This window comes from Lynx rufus, unplaced genomic scaffold (assembly GCF_022079265.1).
Source record: "Lynx rufus isolate CCGP_SWC_20201006 ecotype Redwood Valley unplaced genomic scaffold, mLynRuf1.p SCAF_20, whole genome shotgun sequence".
Lineage (NCBI taxonomy): Eukaryota > Metazoa > Chordata > Mammalia > Carnivora > Felidae > Lynx > Lynx rufus.
The window spans coordinates 27597921-27616605 of NW_025814835.1; the positions used below are offsets into that span (position 1 = coordinate 27597921).

General features: G+C 36.6%; 1 protein-coding gene across 4 annotated transcripts in view; it reads left to right on the forward strand.

The window, feature by feature from the left end:
* Positions 1-18685, forward strand: part of PIAS2 (protein inhibitor of activated STAT 2) — a 99953-nt gene that overhangs the window by 678 nt on the left and 80590 nt on the right. Inside the window, exon 1 of one of the 4 annotated variants that reach the window (XM_047086168.1) lies at positions 14637-14671. The exons of the other annotated variants lie outside the window; for them this stretch is intronic. The gene's annotated coding sequence lies outside the window, so the exon portion shown is untranslated. Of the gene's footprint in view, positions 1-14636; positions 14672-18685 lie in introns of those variants that run through there. 4 annotated transcript variants of the gene reach the window in all.

Below are 18685 nucleotides of genomic sequence, written 5' to 3' on the forward strand. Positions count from 1 at the left end.
TGCTTCCTCTTGGAGAGAAGCGTGGTCTTTGGGGGAGCATTGCTTTTAATAATCGACCTTAAACCTTGAATATTTTCTTAGTGCGGTGGTAGAACACCCGCAAAGGCCGTGTTGTCAGGAGGTTTGTGAACTCCTTTTGCTCTTGAGGGAAAACATTTTTTCTTCGTAGCCTTAAAACAAGGTCACAACTTTATTGTTGATATCTTTGTATAGTAGAGGTTTGAAAATGGGTGTGCTGGGGATGGAACGGAAAAGATAGCTTTCTCCGGGCTGCTAACCTTCAGAGTCCTCAACTGAAACAAAACTGTGGTAAACGAACAGAATTTATGTTTTACGGATCCCTGAATTATTGGCGACGTAAATGGATTACTTAAGGACGAAAACCCTGATTTAAAAAAAAAAAAGTCAAAGTAGAGATGAATGTGAACTTGAAATTAACTGCAATCTTTTTGCGTCACAGAGGTAGGATATCAGGGTTACTTTTTTGGAATAGAAAGGAAGAGGAATCCGATAAAAGATTCAGTTTTGTATGTTTATTGTTTTTTCGACGAGAGATGGAGTCGGGGAAGGATGTTGGCTGCTTACCTGGATGATACAGTGGACATCAGCAAAAGAACGGATTGGTGATTCCGATCTAAAGGGAGAGTGTGTTATAGTTTGCAAAATACCTGCCATTTTCCCGTCTTTTGTTTCAAAAAGAATTGCTTAATTCCTAGTGAAAAGTGCATTAATGCATTTTATGCCCCATGTTAGTTTATGCAGAGAACCTTAACAGTAGGTTAAGGGGTGTTCGTGTTTGTAAGTGTAAGGGTTTTTGTGTCCAGAGCCCCAGCTGTGGAGCTTTTAACACCTGTGGAGCTTTTGAAACAGCCAGGCCTGAGCCTCAGCTATGTAAATTAATACGTTAGGTTTAGGATTGGTTGAGAAAACTGAAATTGAGGCTATTTTTTTTTTTTTTAACCTGCAGTATCCTCTTAATTTTTGCGTAGTAGTATATGCATACAACTTATCCTCTTCTAAGGTTTTTGTTGATGAAAATCTTTCCAAGACTTGTGTTAGACTTTTATAAATGTTGTTGGTCAATCTTAATAAAAAGGGGAGGATTTATTTACCGGTAGAGGGCACAAAGGGCAGTCAGTGCTGAGGTTCTAAGTGGAACTGCAAAGTGGTTGGCAACCAAGCAAGCTTTTTTTCTCTTTGGGTCTACCTTTCCCTTCTTCCTTTTCTCTTCCCCCACCTCCTTTCCCCCTTTGGCCCTCTCCTTCTTCCCCCTCCCTCATCTTCCCCTCCACAATTTGTTTTGTGGGTCAGCTGCATCATCTCTTTCTGTAAACCAGCTGTCTTTGCTTCTCCCTATACTTGATGGAAGATGGCCCCTCTTGCACAGTTCACATCAGGTGCCCAACAGAGACTGACTGGGGAGAGTTTTCAGAGGAGGGGAAGGTGTGCAGATAGATGCTGGAAGAGTCATCAATCCCAGTCTTTGCCTTAGTTGCTTAGCAGCACCCTCTACATTTAAAGGTGCACTGTCCCTCTCTGTGCCCTGCCCCCCCATTTCAAACAGTGATGATGATAATGATAATGGCAGGTATCCATTGTCATATAGTGGCTATTACATGCCTGGCTGTGGTCTAAGCACTTCATATACTTGTTTAATTCTCAGGACAGTTGTAACAGAATTGTTAGAAGAAATTGTCAGAAGAAATTGAGACAGATTGAATAACCTGACACAGCTTGAGCTGGAAGACCTGAGGTTTTTAACCTCAGATATGTGGCTTTAGAGTCTATCTTGTGTGCAGTTTCCTGCAGGTCCACCTGGTGCTGCTAGCCATCATCCTGCAATCTGTGAGCTAAACTGAATGATAAATAGCCAATGCCCTTCTTGTGTGACATATAATACTGGAGGGGAAATAGGACAGCTGACTGAAAATCTAATAGAAAGGAAAAGGGGAAGAAACATGTAGGGCATTCTAAATGGTCTCTGCTTCAGAATGTATTCTGAGGATCAGAGAGATAGTCAAGTAAATTAAAGGACCAGGAAAAGTAGCCAGCATTAGTTTGTTGGTTAACTTGGCAGTAGAAAAAATAGCCGACCTGGATGTCACGTATTTGGCTGCTAATTCTGCTGCTGAAGGGATTTCCATTATCTTTAGCCATCATCATTCAGGGCTACTCCCTAGGGGCATGTATAACCAGAGCAGGTCACTCTGGCTCTGCTGCCCTCTCCTGTACTGGAGGTCAGGAATGCTGGGAAAGGTCATCCTCACTGTTCTTTAGTGACTCCTGTGCCTTTGCTTTGTAAGCTTGGGGTGGGGTGGGGGATATTTGATGAGGCAACGTCTGTGGAACCTTAAGAGGCTGCCAGAGGATCTTAGTTTTTGAGACTGCTGTGTAAGCCAATACCAGAGTTCTTGTCCGGTCATAGCAGAATATGGCAGTCCTATGCTTTGCTGCTTTCATTTTAATAGAATACCAGCACACCTTTCTTCTAGTTCTTCTGAGAGAGAGGGTCTGACTGGCTGAGCTTAGGTGAGCATCCACCTGTGTTCTAATCATCTGTGGCCAGAAGGTTAGAGTCCTATTACGCAGACCTGACTCATGAGATTATCTTGATGGATTGGGGGAAAGGAAAAAGCAAGTTCTCAGTATGGAAATTGTGGGCTGAGTAGTCAAGGATGATTATAATGTGTCATGTATTTGAAACTTTCAAGGTGCTAGAGAAGAAATTATTCAATCCACTGGTTGCCCATTTATAGCATTTATGTTGGTAGAAGTTTGTGAATTTACTAGTTAGCTAGTTATGAAAAAACCTGGGACAAGCTCATAAGATCTGATGGCCTGGGCCTCTCTTATTGCCACCTTCTTTTCCCCCCACAATAGTCTGTAGCAGAGCTAAGCACATAGGCAGAAAAGTGGGGGTCCTGAAGTCCCTCATTCTTTCAACCAGAGTGGCTTTTTTTGTAATCTTTGTCTTTCTCTTCCCGTTGCGTAATTGTATACTGTGGGCTGTGGGTGCAGTCTTTTGGCAGTCTTTCTTAAAAAGGTTCCTGCTAGGGGTACCTGGGTGGCTCTCTAAGTGTGCAACTCTTGGTTTTGGCTCAGGTCATGATCTCACGGATCGTGGGTTTGAGCCCCGTATCGGGCTCATGCTGGCAGCAGAGAGCCTGCTTGGGATTCTGTCTCCCTCTCTGTGTACCCCTCCCCTGCTCAAGTGCACACAGTCTCTCTCTAAATAAGTAAGTAAGCAAATACATAAACATTAAAAAAAAAAAAAAAGTTCCTGCTACTTTAACCTCGTTAGTCCACTCTCCTTACTTCTCACCACCCGAGTGTGGGGATGGAGGGGGGATCTATTGCAGTAATTTTTTTTTAAGTCTCTTTTTCCTGTATTCCTCATCCTCATCCTTTTTGTGCATTGAGTTTATTATCTCTGTGTGTGTCAGAACGAGAGTGAGTGTGTGTGCAAAGTCTTGGTGTGTATTTGGGCAAGTGAAAGTGAGTGATCATAACTTTCTTGACAGATACTGGTAAACTAGATGCAGAAGATTGTTTATGCTGAGTCTTAAGTACTTCTACAACAGCGATTTTCTACCTAGAAAGCTTGAGGATTTGTTTGGTTCTTTACACCTAGGAAGACTTGCCATTCTGGTAGCTTCAGATGCTCTTGGGATGTAGAGGGAGCGTCAGAAGTGAATCGGGGATTTGAGGTTAGAGTTCTTCATCTTTCATAATACCCCCCAACTAATGGGCAAGAAAATAGACTAATATATATGACAGATGTAACAGAATACCGTATGATTCAAAGCCATCATTGGACACAACTAAAATTTCAAAGATGACTTCACTTGAGATCTTGCCTATGAAAGCAAATTCTCACCTCAATATTTAACTTAAATAGATAATTTTTAATAGTAAGCCAAGATATTGTTAGCTATAGTAGATATTTTTGCATTGGTTTGGTCCTTAGGTCCGTCCCCTCCCTCTAGTAAACATGAATATCTTTTCTGATAAAGCTGGCACTTTTCTAAGTATAATATTGTCCAAATGTTTCTCTTTTCTCGGCATTTTGCCTTTGTTTTTCTGGATTGCATCTTAGCTAGTTTATTTTTAAATTTTCTTATTGAGATATAATTGACATACTATAAAATTCAGCCTTTCAAAAAATGTTTATTTTTGAGAGAAATTTGGGGCTGAGATAAATTGAGAATTATATCTCAATATACATATTGTATATGTATACAATATACATATAATGTACATATACAATACCTATACAATATGTATATTGAGATATAATTCACATGCCATAAAGTTCAGCCTTTAAAAAAAAATGTTTATTTTTGAGAGAGAAAGGGGAGGGGGCCGTCAGCACAGAGCCCGGCATGGAGCTTGAACTCACAAATTGTGAGATCATGACCTGCACTGAAATCAAGAGTGGGATGCTTAACTGACTGAGCCACCCAGGCACCCCTAAAACTAAGCCTTTTAAAGTAGTTTTGGTCTATTCACAAAGTTGTGCAAGCATCACCACCATAATTCCAGAACATTTTTATCACCCCAAAAGAAACCCCATACTCGTTAGCAGTCACTTCCTGTTCCTTCTTTTGCCCAGCCCTCAGATTCCGGTAATCTTTCTGTCTCTATGGATTTGTCTGTTTTAGACATTTCATAGAAATAGATTCATACACATGGCTTTTTGTGTCTGGCTTCTTTCATTTAACATAACCTTTTCAAGGTTCATGTGGTAGCATGTATCAGTGCTTCATTCCTTTTTCATGGGTGAGTAATAGTCCATTGTATGGAATATACCACATTTTGCTTATTCATTCATGAATTTATGTACATTTGGGTGATGTCCACTCTTTGGCTAGTATGAACATGGCTAGTATGAACATGTGTATAAGTTTTGTATGGACATACATTTTCAGTTATTTTGGGTAGTTACATAGGAGGGGCCTTATTGGGTACATGTGGTGACTCGGTTTAAGTGTTTGAGGAACTGCCAAACTTTCGCTACAGTCATTTTACATTCCTGCTAGTAGTTATGAGTTCTGATTTCTCCATATCCTCACCCACACAGGTGTAAAGTGGGCTCTCATTGTGATTTTGATTTGCTTTTCCCTGGTGACTAAGATGTTGAGCATCTTTTCATGTGCTTATTGGCCATTTGCATGTTTTCTTTGGAGAAATGTCTATTCAAACCCTTTGCCCATTTTAATTTTTTTATTTTATTTATTATTATTGTTTTTTAATGTTTATTTATTTTTGAGAGAGAGAGACAGAGACAGAGCACAAGCAGGGAGGGGCAGAGAGAGAGAGAGAGGGAGACACAGAATTTGAAGCAGGCTCCAAGCTCCGAGCTGTCAGCACAGAGCCCCACGCGGGGCTGGAACTCACAGACCGTGAGAGCATGACCTGAGCCGAAGTCGGACATCCAACTGACTGAGTCACCCAGGTGCCCCAAACCTTTTGCCCACTTATAAATTGGGTTTTTGTTTTTTAAGTTCAACTTCTTTTAAAAAAAAAAATTTTAACGTTTATTTATTTTTGAGACAGAGAGACAGAGCATGAAAAGGGGAGGGGCAGAGAGGGAGACATAAAATCTGAAACAGGCTCCAGGCTCTGAGCTGTCAGCACAGAGCCCGACGCGGGGCTCAAACTCACGGACTGTGAGATCATGACCTGAGCCAAAGTCGGCTGCTTAACCGACCAAGCCACCCAGGCACCCCAAGTTCAACTTCTTTATATAGTCTAGATACATGTTTTTTTTTTTTTATCAGATACATGGTTTGCAAGTAATTTAGTCCTTTTTATGGACTGTCATTTAACTTTCTGCATAATGTATTTTGAAATACAATAGTTTTTACATTTTGACAAAGTTTAATTTATCATTTTTTTCTTTTCTTGCTTTTAATTTTGATAAGAAAACATTGCCTGATCCAATATCATAAAGATTTATGTTTGTTTTCATGTAAGAGTTTGTATTTATAGTTTTAGTTTTTACATTTAGGTTGTTGATCCATTTTGAGTTCATTTTGTTTATGGGGTGAGGTAGGATTCAAACTTCTTTTGCATGTGGATATCTAATTGCCCAGCATTATTTGTTGAGTTTAAGAAATTGCACAGTGGAAATAAAAGTGATGTGTGGAATCATTTGGTATCATAGTCCAAACTATTCTTTATGAATGTTTACTTTGAATCCTCTGGTAATGTGACTTTTTTCCTAGACTTTATTGGAAGAGTGGTTTGACACAAGAATTTTTGTGACTTTGCAGAGAACAGTATAAGCCTAACATAGCCATTCAGAGTGCTCCATTTGATTATTCATGCAGGTCAATAAAAGCAGTTCTTGATAATGTTGCCAGACAGTTGTTGTTTTCTTTTCTTTCTCTTGCTCTCTCTCTTTCTCTCTCCCTCCCTCCCTTCCTTTTTGATATTAGCTTTGGGATGAGTAGCTCTTGACTGTATGACCGTGGCCAAGTTATTTCACTTTTTCTTTAACCTGGAAGGTGGTTTTAATAATAATTTTTTTAAGTTTATTTATTTATTTTGAGAGAGCGTGCGAGCTTGAGCTTGGGAGAGGTAGAGAGAGGGGAAGGGAAAGAATCCCAAGCAGGCTCCATGTCGTCAGTATGGAGCCTGATATGGGGTTTGAACTCATGAACTGTGAGATCATGATGTGAGCTGAAATCCAGAGTCAGATTCTTAACTGACTGAGCTACCCTGGTTTTAATAATAGTTTTTATTCTTTGCTCCGTTCCTCATTTTTCCCCCCCCAAATGAAAGCAATACTGTGTAGATAGTACAGAAAAACTCCTAAGGGAAAGTAAAAGCCCTTCCTTTCCCAGTAGGTTCCAAGGTTCCATTCCTGATGTAACTGCTTTTAACCGTGTTTGGGGTTTTTATTTTTGGTTTGGTTTGGTTTGCCCTGGTCTCTAGTCACCCCCCCCCCAATTTGGTCATTTGTTTCTTAAATTCCACATGAGTAAAATTGTATTGGTCTCTCTCTGACATATTTCACTTAGCATAATACTCTGTAGCTCCATCGGTGTCATTGCAAATGACAAGATTTCATTTTTTATGGCTAAGTAATATTCTTGTGTGTGTGTGTGTGTGTGTGTGTGTGTGTGGCCAGCCACATCTTTAACCATTCCTGTATTGATGGATACTTGGGCTTTTTTGTAATTTGTTATTGTAGATAATAATATTGCTGTAAACAATGGGGTGCTTGTATCCCTTTGAATTGGTATTTCATATTCTTTGGGTAAAAATCTAGTGATGCGATTGCTGGATCATAGGGTAGTTCTATTTTTAACTTTTTAAGGATCCTCCATACTGTTTCCCAGAGTGGTTGCACCAGTTTGCATTCCCAGCAACAGTGCAGGGAGGTCCATTCCCCTTTTGCCACATCCTTACTAACACTTGTTTCTTGTGTCATTGATTTCAGCCATTCTGGCAGGTGTGAGGTGATATCTCGTTGTAGTTTTGATTTGCATTTCTTGATGATGAGTGATGTTGAGGATCTTTTCATGTGTCTGTTGGCTATCTGTATTTTCTTCTACCAATTACATTTTTTTTTAAAAGGAGATCTGTTTTATTCCTCTTTGCACACATCAGTGTATGAAGGTGGCTATCTCCTGACTCCATACATCTCTGACACAGAAATGCTCCCTCACATATGCCCAGTTATTCACCCCTCTTCAGTCTGGGAGAATTGGCAGTTAGTGGGTGGGACAGAAGCTTTACATCTCAGGAAGGTGTTTTTTGTTTTTTGGAGACATTTTTGTGGGAAGTTTTGGGTCAGGGGGAAAGATAAGATCCAAGAATGGGTATTCCATCCTCCATGTTCTTGGGGAAATCCAAATCCCAAAGGTTTTCTGAAGAAAGGCATCTCTCAGCAACCCAGGAAGGGAAAGAGCTCAGACCTACTGCCTACATGTAAGTCTGAGACAGAAGAGGGGGTTAAGTGGCAGAGATTACAGACCCAAGGCAGAGGAGTGAAATGCTTGTGGGGGAGCGAAGGGGACAGAGCCCGAGAGGCCCAAGTCGTAAATCCCACCCCCTCCCCAGTTTTGAGCAAAAACTCTTTTTTGTTTCTAATTCTCGTGTTAATTTTACTTTTTATTTTATTTTATTTTATTACATTTATTTATTTTTGAGAGACAGAGCACAAGTTGGGGAGGGGCAAAGAGAGGAGACACAGAATCCGAAGCAGGCTCCAGGCTCTGAGCTGTCAGCACAGAACCCGATGCAGGGCTTGAACTCACAAACTATGAGATCATGACCTGAGCCGAAGTCAGACACTTAACCGACTGAGTCACCTAGGCGCCCCTAATTATTACTTTTCATAATAGTTAAACTTCTGTTTCTTGACTGATCAGTTTTAGACAACATCTTTTCAGTTCCCAGTTCACTTCCCTTTGTTTCTCCTACCTCCACCCTTTGTCTGCTTCTAACCTTCATTTTCTGTTGCATTGTCAAGATTTATAGCTTTTATATTATAACTTTTCTAGGCTTTTCTGTGCTTATATAGGAAGATTGTAGAAATTGAGTACTGATGGCCTTTGTAATATGTATCCTGATAGAAATATTAGTCACTGTAAAACCAAGTAATGTGGAGCTATAGAAGAGCTTGTGTTGCTAAACCTGCGCTCCTTTAAGGAGAAATGTAATAAAGTCCTGCTTGGGTGAGGAGAGCTTATGGAAATTATTTTTTAAATTTAATATTATAATGTGTTCTTATATGTAACCATTCAGCTTTTCTTGAAGGTAGGCTTGCTGGAGCTCTCAACCTTCCTTTTCTTATTTGGGCAGCTTGCTGTCTAGTTCTGCTGTACAGCTGTCATCCTGGGCTTACATTGTACTCCTGGATTAGGTCTGTTGCTTGAATCCCGTGTCTTTTTTAAATTCCTTTTTTAATATTACTGGAATGTAATCATGAATAGTTGTTTTAGTAAGGACACGTAATGAACAGTCTTAATTTCTTCAGTATCCGAAAAATGACTTGCCTTTGTTCCTGATTGGAAGTTTAGATGTAGAACTATAAATTGGTAGTATGGTTTTTCCTTACGGATTTTGAAAGCTTTACTCTAGGAATTTAAAACATCCAATGTTGCTAATATAGGTCCAGTTACAAATCCGATGGTTATCCTTTTGTAGTCATCTTGTTTAAAATCTTTATGGTGATCTTTTTATCTTTCGTATTTTGTGAAATATGTCTGGTTGTAAGCCTTTTTTCATTCTTGGGGGAGTCACTTTTCAGTTCTAAGACTCACCAGGTCTGGGGACTGTCTTCTATTTCTTTGATAATTTCTTTCCCTCCTTTTCTGTTTTCTGTGAGACTCTTGATGGGTGAATGTTGGACTTCTAGATTGATGTTTATTTGTTTATCTGAAGGTTTCCTTGGTTTTGTTTTTGAACTCTTCTATAGAATTTATTTCAGTGATCGTATTTTTAGTTTATAGAATCTTTTATTTTCTTCTTTCTTTTTTCTTTCTTTCTTTCTTTCTTTCTTTCTTTCTTTCTTTCTTTCTTTCTTTCAGTGGCAACTTGTCTTCTTTTTATGGGGAAAAATGTCTTGAACTGAGGATGCTAGTTGCTTTAAAAAGGTCTCTTGAGACAATTTTCTTATTGTAATCGTGGTTTGTGTATTTGGGTACACCATGCTACCCTTTTTTATTTCTTAAATGTTTAAGTTATTTCATAAATACAAAAGATTATTTATAACAGGTAAAGGTACAGGTAAATAAACATGAATATAGCCATCATGTAAGTTAAGAAAATAGTTCATTAGGTCAGCAGGGTGCCCTTTCCTGGTTTAATCCATGATAACATGATATCATGTTATTTTATAGGTATATAAAATCATGTTATATCTATGTAAGTTTTTATGTGCTTAAACATTTTATACAAATGGAATAATACTGTATTTGGGGTTTTTATTTATCATTGTTTTTAATTTTCCACTGTATGAATACCACTTTATCCATTCTCTTGTTGGAAGTTTGTGTAGTTTCCATTTTTTTCCTATTACAGTCTCTCACGTTCCTTATCTACACTTTGGAAATCCAAAAAGTTTTGAAAATGCAAAAAAGAAAAATTCTATAAACTTACCCTGCACTGATGTGACACTGTTTGGGAATTTAGTGATCTCATTTAGTATAAATATTTGTATATTTCACCATACAAATTCTAGGAGTAGAATTGCTGGGATTTAAGGGTGTGTGTATCTTCAAATACTGGATGATGCTAGATTGTTTTCTAAAGATTGTGTCAATATTTGCTCTCTCCATCAATGCAGAAGTTTTCATTGCTTAGCTTTCTTGCTAACACTTAACTTTTATCAAATTGAAAGTTTTTGCCAATGAGTATAAAATTTCACTTGTTGGATTTTAATGTTCTCCTTTGGTAAGAAGGTGAGCATCTTTTATTATGCTTATTACCATTTTCTTAACTCTTCGGAGATTCTAATTGTCTATTCTGTGTCTTTTGCCTGTGTTTGTACTAGCATAATTTTTTTTTTTTTTTTTTACTAATTTGTAATAGTTCTACAATCGGATCTGTCTGTGCTTTCTGGATTCTGATCTCTTAGTCTGTGCTAACAGCACCATCAAATTGTCTTAATTTCTCTTAACTCTGTAACAACTTCCACAAAAACTTCTGTTGCTCTAGGGCATTCATATAGAAAATACATAGATCGTGAGAGTACAGCTGAATGATTTTTTTTCAATATAACCATCTGTAGATGAAGAAATTGTACATTACCAGTACCCTAGAGACTCCTCTTGAGTTCCCTCCCAGTGACTAACCTCTGCCTCCTGAAAGATACTACTGGCTTGACGTTAGTCTTAGATTAGTTTTGTCTATTTTTTGAGCCTTACATAAATGGAATTGTCTGATGTATATATTGTTTGCGTCTGACTTTTTTCTCAATTTAGTTTACAAGATTCATTTGTAGGTAGTTGTAGTTTGTTCATTCCTTTCCACTAGCAAAATAAGGGTTCCAGTTGTTCCATGTTCTTTCTTGTCTACTCTTTTAGTTTTAGACATTTTGGTGAATGCTTGGTGATTTTAATTTGCATACTCCTAATGAGTAATGATTTTAAGCCCTTTTTAATATATTTATTGCCCATTTGGCAGTCTTTATTAACATGACCTGCCAGATTTTTTGCCCATTTTTGGGCCATCTGTCTTTTTCATACTGATTTGTAGGAGTTCATCATATATCCCAGATATCAGCTTTTGCAGGTTTATATTTTGTTAGTAATCTGCTCGATTCCCCAGCCCTATAAGTCTATTCAAAGATCTTGACTTCTCAGCCTATCCATTGCCCTTTCCCCATTGGCAAATATTTCTAGGCGAAAAGAGGCATCAAATGTTGGACTCTATTTTCTAGACTTCCCTTCTTTCCACAGTGTTGGCCTCTCACGTCCTTGCTGACTTGATAGTGCTTCATGCCTTCAGATGGATGTTTTTCATATTATATTCCGTTTTTAAATTTTCACAGAGAGGGTTGGTCTCAAACTGTTTACCCATCATTGAGGGATAAGAAGTAGGTCAGTTCCTCCTCCCTTGTAGTTCTTGAGGGAACTCCTTGGCTGTTTGATCCTCTGTATAATTTTAAAATCATTTTTTTTAAGTTATGTAGACGCATACAAACATGCACAATCTGTTGGGATTTTGATGAGAAATGCACTGAATCTGTAAGCCAGTTTGGAGAGAATGAAATTTTCTTAACCATGAACATTGTGATCTTCATTTATTTAGGTCTTTTACAATATCTTTCATAAAGTTTTGTAATTTTCTTCCATTAAGCTATTGCAAATATTTTGTTAGATTTATTTTTAGGTGCTTTATTTTTTTGTATCAAATCATAAATTATGTCTTTTCATAATTTTCTACCTTGCTGGTGTATAGAAGCACAATTTGACTTTGTGTAACAACCTTGCTATACTCCTAAATGTGATAAATTATCTGTAGAATTCTTTTGGATTTTCTGTGTAGACAGACCTATCTGTGAATAATGACCTCTTTGTTTCCTCCTTTCCAATTCTTATGCTTTTTTTTTTCTTTCTTTCTTTTTCTTGTCTTAATGTGCTGGCTAGGATCTCCAGTACAATGTTGAATAGAAGCGGTGATGGGGGCATCCTGATCTTGTTCCTGATTTTAAAGGGAATGCTTTCAAAGTTTCACAGTTAAGTATGATGCTTGCTGCAGGTTTATTGTAGATAATATTTTCAGGTTAAGGATGTTCCTTTCTATTACTAGCTTGCTAAAGGAAAAAAAAAAGTCTTGAATGGATGTTGAATTTTATCAAAAGCCTTCTCTGCATTTTTTGAGATGTTTTTCTTTTATAACCTGTTAACATGGTGAAATACATATAATTTCAAGTATAAAGTCAACCTTGATTTGTTTCCTTTTTCATTATTGGACTCAAATTGAAGATAGTGAATTTAAGTTTTTTCTGATAATTAGTAATATTGACTTATAATTAAAAAAATACATTTTTCTTCTTGTGGAAGAATTTATTTAAGATTAGAGTGATCTGTTTAAGTGTTTGGTAGACTCCCTGGTAAAATTGTTACTGGTGTTTTCTTTGTGGGACACTTCTTAACCACTGATTCAGTTGCTTTGGTTATAGGATTGTTCATATTTTCAGTTTTCAAGCCAGTTTTGGTAGGTTATACTTTTATAGGAAGTTGTCCATTTTATTCACATTCTTGAATTTATGGTATTAAGTTGTTAATCTCTAATTTTGTAGTCTGTAGTTAATGTCCCTTTTATCTTTTTTTCTTTTTTTTTTTTTAAATTTTTTTTTTCAACGTTTTTATTTATTTTTGGGACAGAGAGAGACAGAGCATGAACGGGGGAGGGGCAGAGAGAGAGGGAGACACAGAATCGGAAACATGCTCCAGGCTCCGAGCCATCCGCCCAGAGCCTGACGCGGGGCTCGAACTGACGGACCGCGAGATCGTGACCTGGCTGAAGTCGGACGCTTAACCGACTGCGCCACCCAGGCGCCCCTATCTTTTTTTTTAATGCCTTTAAAAAAAAAACTTCTTAAAAAAGAATCAAATCCCTATTTTTTTGTTTTTGTTTCTGTTTTTTAATGCTCTTCATTGTTTCCTTCCCCCATTCGTTAATTTCTGCTCTTTGTTTCCTTAAACTTCTTTTGGGTTTATTTCTATTCTTTTTCTAATTTCTTAAGTTGTACGCCTTTTTAATTTTCAGGCTTTTAACATAGGTCTTTATTGCTTTGCCTGCATCACACAAGTTTTGATGTGCAATAGTTTCATTATTTTTCACTTGTAGTTTACAATTTTCCACTTTGAATTCTTTAGTTTATGAGTTATTTAAAGATTTTATTTCTAAACACATGGGAGTTTCTTTAGTTGTTGATTTGTAATTGTGTTGGGTTAGGAAGCATGATCTATATGCTACTAATCCTTTGAAATCTCATAAGACTGTGGTCTGTTTTTATTTTTGTTTGTACATGGAAGAGAATTTGTATTTTGCAGTAGTAAGCACAGTTTTATACATGTCTGGTAGTCAGGCTTGTTAATTCTGTTCAAATCTTCTGTATGTTTTTAGAGAGCCGAAGTATGTTAATCTTTTAGCAGAATGTTTTTCCCCCCAGTTTTTTTCTTGTAGTTCTACCAGTTTTTAAAATATATTTGTTACTAGTACATGGAAGTTTAAGCATGTATTTTCCTGTTGAGTTGGAATATTTATTCTATGTGGTGACTATGTCTATGAATGCTTTTTATATGACATACTACTGTTTTGTATTATACTATTTTCTTCTGGTCAGCTCACTTTTTCTGATTTTTAAAATTCTCCCTCCTATATTTTTGTCTTGTTTTGTTTTAGTTTTCTCTCTTGTGAATATCATGCTATTGAATTAAAAAAATTAATCTGCTCTGGTAGTCTTGGTCTTTGTAATTTTTAATTAAACTTTTTATGAAGATAATAGTTTGCTCACAGTTAAGAAATAGTACAGAGACATTTCATGTAGTCTATACCTAGTTTCCCATAGTGGTAACATCTTGCAAAACCATATCAATATCACAAGGATATTGACATTGACACAATCAAGATATGGACCATTTCCATCACTATAAGGATTCCTCAGTATTGTCATTTTTATCACCACACCCACTTTCTTCCCATTCCCTTAATATCTCGGACCCACTCATCTGTTCTTCATTTCTATGGTTTTATTTTTTCTAAGAATGTTATATACATGGAATCATACAGTATGTCACCTTTGGGTTTGTTTTTTGTTGCTTTGTTTTTGTTTTCATTCAGCATCATTCTCTGGAGATTCATATGTGTTGTTATATGTATTAATAGGTTTGGATTTGTTTAACCATTTACCTGTTGAAAGACATCCGTGTTTAGAGTTTTGGGCTGTTACAAATAAAAGTACCTTAAGATTTTGCAAAAGTTTTTTTGTAAACATAAGTTTTCATTTCTCTGGGATAAATATCCAGGAGTGCAGTTCCTGGGTTGTATGGTTATTGTATATATAGTTTTTTAAGAACTTGCCAAACTGTTTTCCAGAGTGGCTGTACCATTTTACATCCCTACCAGCAATGTATGGAGTGATCCAGTTTCTCAGCATCCTCGCCAGCATTTGGTGTTATCACTGTTTTTCATTTTAGTCATTCTGGTATGTATCTAGTGATCCTTCCGTGAGGTTTTAATTTGCATTCCCCTGGTGGCTATAATGATACTGAACATATTTTCATGTGCTTATTTTTTATCTGTATATCCTTATTGATGAAATGTCTCTTCATGCCCTTTGCGCTTTTTTAAATTGGATTTTTTTTTCTGTTGAGTTTTGACAGTTCTAGATAATATTCTAGATACCAGTCCTTTGTTAGATAATGTGGTTTGCAAATACTGTTGCCAAGCCTGTTGACTGTCTTTTCATCTTTTTAACAGGGTCTTGCAGAGCACAGGTTTTTAATTTTGATGAAGTCCAATGTATCATTTTTTCTTTTGTGGATTTTGCTTTGAATGTCAAGTCTAAGAACTCTTTGCCTAGCCCTGGCTCTTGAAGATTTTCTTCTGTATAGCTTTATTCTAACATTTAAGTCCATGATTCGTTTGGAGTTAATTTTTGTATGAACTGTAAGACATAGTGGGATGCATAATTTGCTTCAGCACCATTCGTTGAAAGGCAGTCTTTCCTCCACTGAGTTACTTTTGCATCTTTGTCAAAACCTCTTTGGGCATATTTGTGTAGGTCTGTTTCTGGGTTCTCTGTTCTGTTCAATAGACCTATGTGTTACTTCTGCTAATAACACATAGTCTTGATTACAGAGCTACGTTGTGAAATGAAATAGACTGATTTCTATTTTTTTAAAATTGTTTAAGTTCTTCTAGTTTCTTTGTCTTTCCAGAAAAATTTTAGAATAATCTTATCTATATAAAGAAGTCTTGGTGGGCTTTGGGCAGAAACTGTGTTAAATCTGTGTCAGTTTAGGGAAAATTGATGTAGTTCCTTTGTTGAATCTTAAAAGCCATGGAGAATCCATTCATTTAGATTTTCTTGGACCTCTTTCATTAGCATTTTGTAGTTTTCAGTATATAATTCCTGTGTATGTTTTACTTTTAAACATGCATTTTCATTTTTTGGGGAGTGATTATGAATAGTATCATGTTTTTAACTTGTGTTTTTACCTGTTCTTTGTTAGTGTATAGAGATGTGATTGGTTATTTGTGTGTTGGTCTTGTGTCCTGTGACCTTGTTGAAGTCAGTTATTGGTTTTAAGAGTTGTTTTATAGAGTCTTAAGGGATTTGCAAATACAGGCAATTAAAATTTTTTTTTCTTTCCAAACTACATGCCATTTATTTCCTCTTCTTGTCTTTTTCCTTATCCAGAACTTACAGTACTATGTTGATTAACAGAGCGAGAATCGGTATTCTTGCTTAATTTCCAATTTTGGGGTGATGTGTTCAGTCTTTTCCCGTAAAGCGTAATGTTAGCTCTAGATATGTTGTAGGTAATTTCTATCAAGTTGAGGACGTTCTATATTCCTGTTTTTCTGAGAATTTTTGTTGTGAGTGGGGTGTTGAATTTATTAAATTCATTTTCTGCATTGACTGTTTTGATCATAGGGTTTTCTTCTTTTAGCTATTAATAAGGTATACTGCATTGATTTCAAACATTGAACTAGCCTTGTATCCCTGGAATAAACTTCACTTGGTCGTGGTATATAATTTTTTTGTATATTACAAAATTCTGTTTGGTAACATTTTGTTAAATATTTTAACATCCATAGTTGTGATGGATATTGGTTTGTAGTTTTATTTTTATACTACTTTTGTCTGGTTTTGCCATCAGGGTAATATTAGATTTATAAAATGAATTTAGAAGTATTCTCTCATCTTCTATTTTCTGGAAGAAATTATATCAAATTAGTGTTAATTCTTTTTTTTTTTAAGTTTATTATTTTGAGAGAGAAACAGAGAGATAGCGCATGCATGGGCAGGGCAAGAGCAAAGGGAGAGAGACAGACAGACTCCCAAGCAGGCTCCATGCTGTCAGCACAGAGCCTGATGCAGAGCTTGAACTCAAAAACTGAGATCAAGACCTGAGCTGAAACCAAGAGTCGGACACTTAACCTACTGAGCCACTCAGACACCCCAATACTAGTTCTCCTTTAAATGTTGGGTAGAATTCTCCAGTAAAACCATTTAGCCCTGATCATTTCTTTTTTGGAAGTTTTAAAATTATGAATTAAATTTCCTGACTAGTTGGTGGGGTATTAAAATTATCTATTTCATTTTGGGTGAGTTGGGTAGTTTGTATTTTTCAAGGGATTAGTCCTTTTTTTTTTAAATATTTTTAAAAGTTTATTTATTTTTGAGAAAGAGAGTGCAAGTGAGGGAGGGGCAGAGAGAGATTGAGACACAGAATCCGAAGCAGGCTCCAGGCTCTGAGCTGTCAGCACCGAGCCTGACATGGAAGCCTGGCACAGGGTGAGATCATGACCTGAGCAGAAGTTGGATGCTCAACCTACTGAGCCACCAAGGCGCCCCAAGTCCTTTTCATATAAATTGCCAAATTCCTGTGTATAGAGTTGTTCTTAGTATTCTTGTACTATCTTTTTGATGTCTGTGGTTTCTGTAGTGATATCTCCTAATCTTGCTGTTTTAATTGGAAAGTTTATTTCATTTTTATTTGTTGGGATTATTGATGTATTTATATTGTATTTGTATTTACTCCTTTATTCTGTGCTATCCATTTTTTGTGTGTTTTGTCTTCCCATCTGTTTTCTTGCCACCTTTTGGGCTGATATTTTCCTGCCCTCTTTCTCATGTTTCCTGCCATTTGCTTTCTCACGTACTCTTAGAGTTTTCTTAATTTTCTTTTGAAATTTTAATACGTCTAAGTCTAAAACTATCCTATTTTAATCTACAGAATACTTCAACCTGCTCTCCACTCTACCAACCTCCACACATACCATTGTTGCCTGGCAGTTTTGTTCTGTCATTTCTTAACCTCACAAATTTGATACTGTAATTTTATATAGTAAATACATGTTTAAGCTAATCGCCTCATTCCTGGGTTTGTCATTTTCTTTGCTTATCATTCTGCTACCTTAGATTCCTCTGGTTCAGCAGTGATGAGCTTTTTACTTTCCCTTCCCTGTGTTAGACATGCTTTCTTCCTCAAAGGCTTTTGCACCTTTTGTGGCCTATGCTTTGGAATGCTTTTCCTTATATACCCATTGGGTGCCTTGTTACTCCTTCAGTTTCTTATTCAATTACCTTCTGAATGAGACCTTCCCTCTTTAAAATTGCACATCCTTTACCTTTTCATTATGTTTCCTTTTTTCCATTATTTTTGTTCTTTGTATTCATCACCACCTGCCATATTATATATTTTGTTTTTTATGATAAGTTTTAATCTGTGAAACCCTTCAACTCATTCATTGGAATTTTATTATATTTGTAAAATAAAGTTGAGGATTATTGACATATTTTCAGTATTTACTATTTTTATTTACTAACATGATATATTCCTTAATTTATTCAAGGGTTCATTTATGTCTTGTTGCTTTTATGCAGCTCTTGCAAAATTTTTAAATTTATTCCTTTGTATTTTATATTTTTGTTACTTAGACTTATCTTTGCATTTTATATTTTTATGTTATTTAGACTTTTTAAAATACTGGTTTTCCTTATCAGTCACTTAAAAATCTATTTGATGTAGAGAAAACTACAAATTTTCTTAACTTATTATTAGGTCTTAATTTTCAGTGGATTTCTTTATTTTTCCTTTTTTTAAAAAATTCTTTTAATGTTTGTTTATTTTTGAGAGAGAGAGAGAGAGAGAGAGAGAGAGAGACATACACACACACACACAGTATGAACAGGGGAGGGGCAGGGAGAGAGGGAGACACAGAATCTGAAGCAGGCTCCACGCTCTGAGCTGTCAGCACAGAGCCTGACGCAGGACTCAAATCCATGAATTGCAAGATCATGACCTGAGCCAAAGTCGGATGCTTAACCGACTGAACCACGCAGGCGCCCCTTCTTTACATTTACAGTGTAGAAAGTTCTGTCATTTGCAAATGATATATGTTACTTCTTTTATTCTTTTAAATGTTTATTTAGAGAGACAGAGAGGATGAGCGAGTGAGAGACTATGTGCAGGTGGGGAAGGGGCAG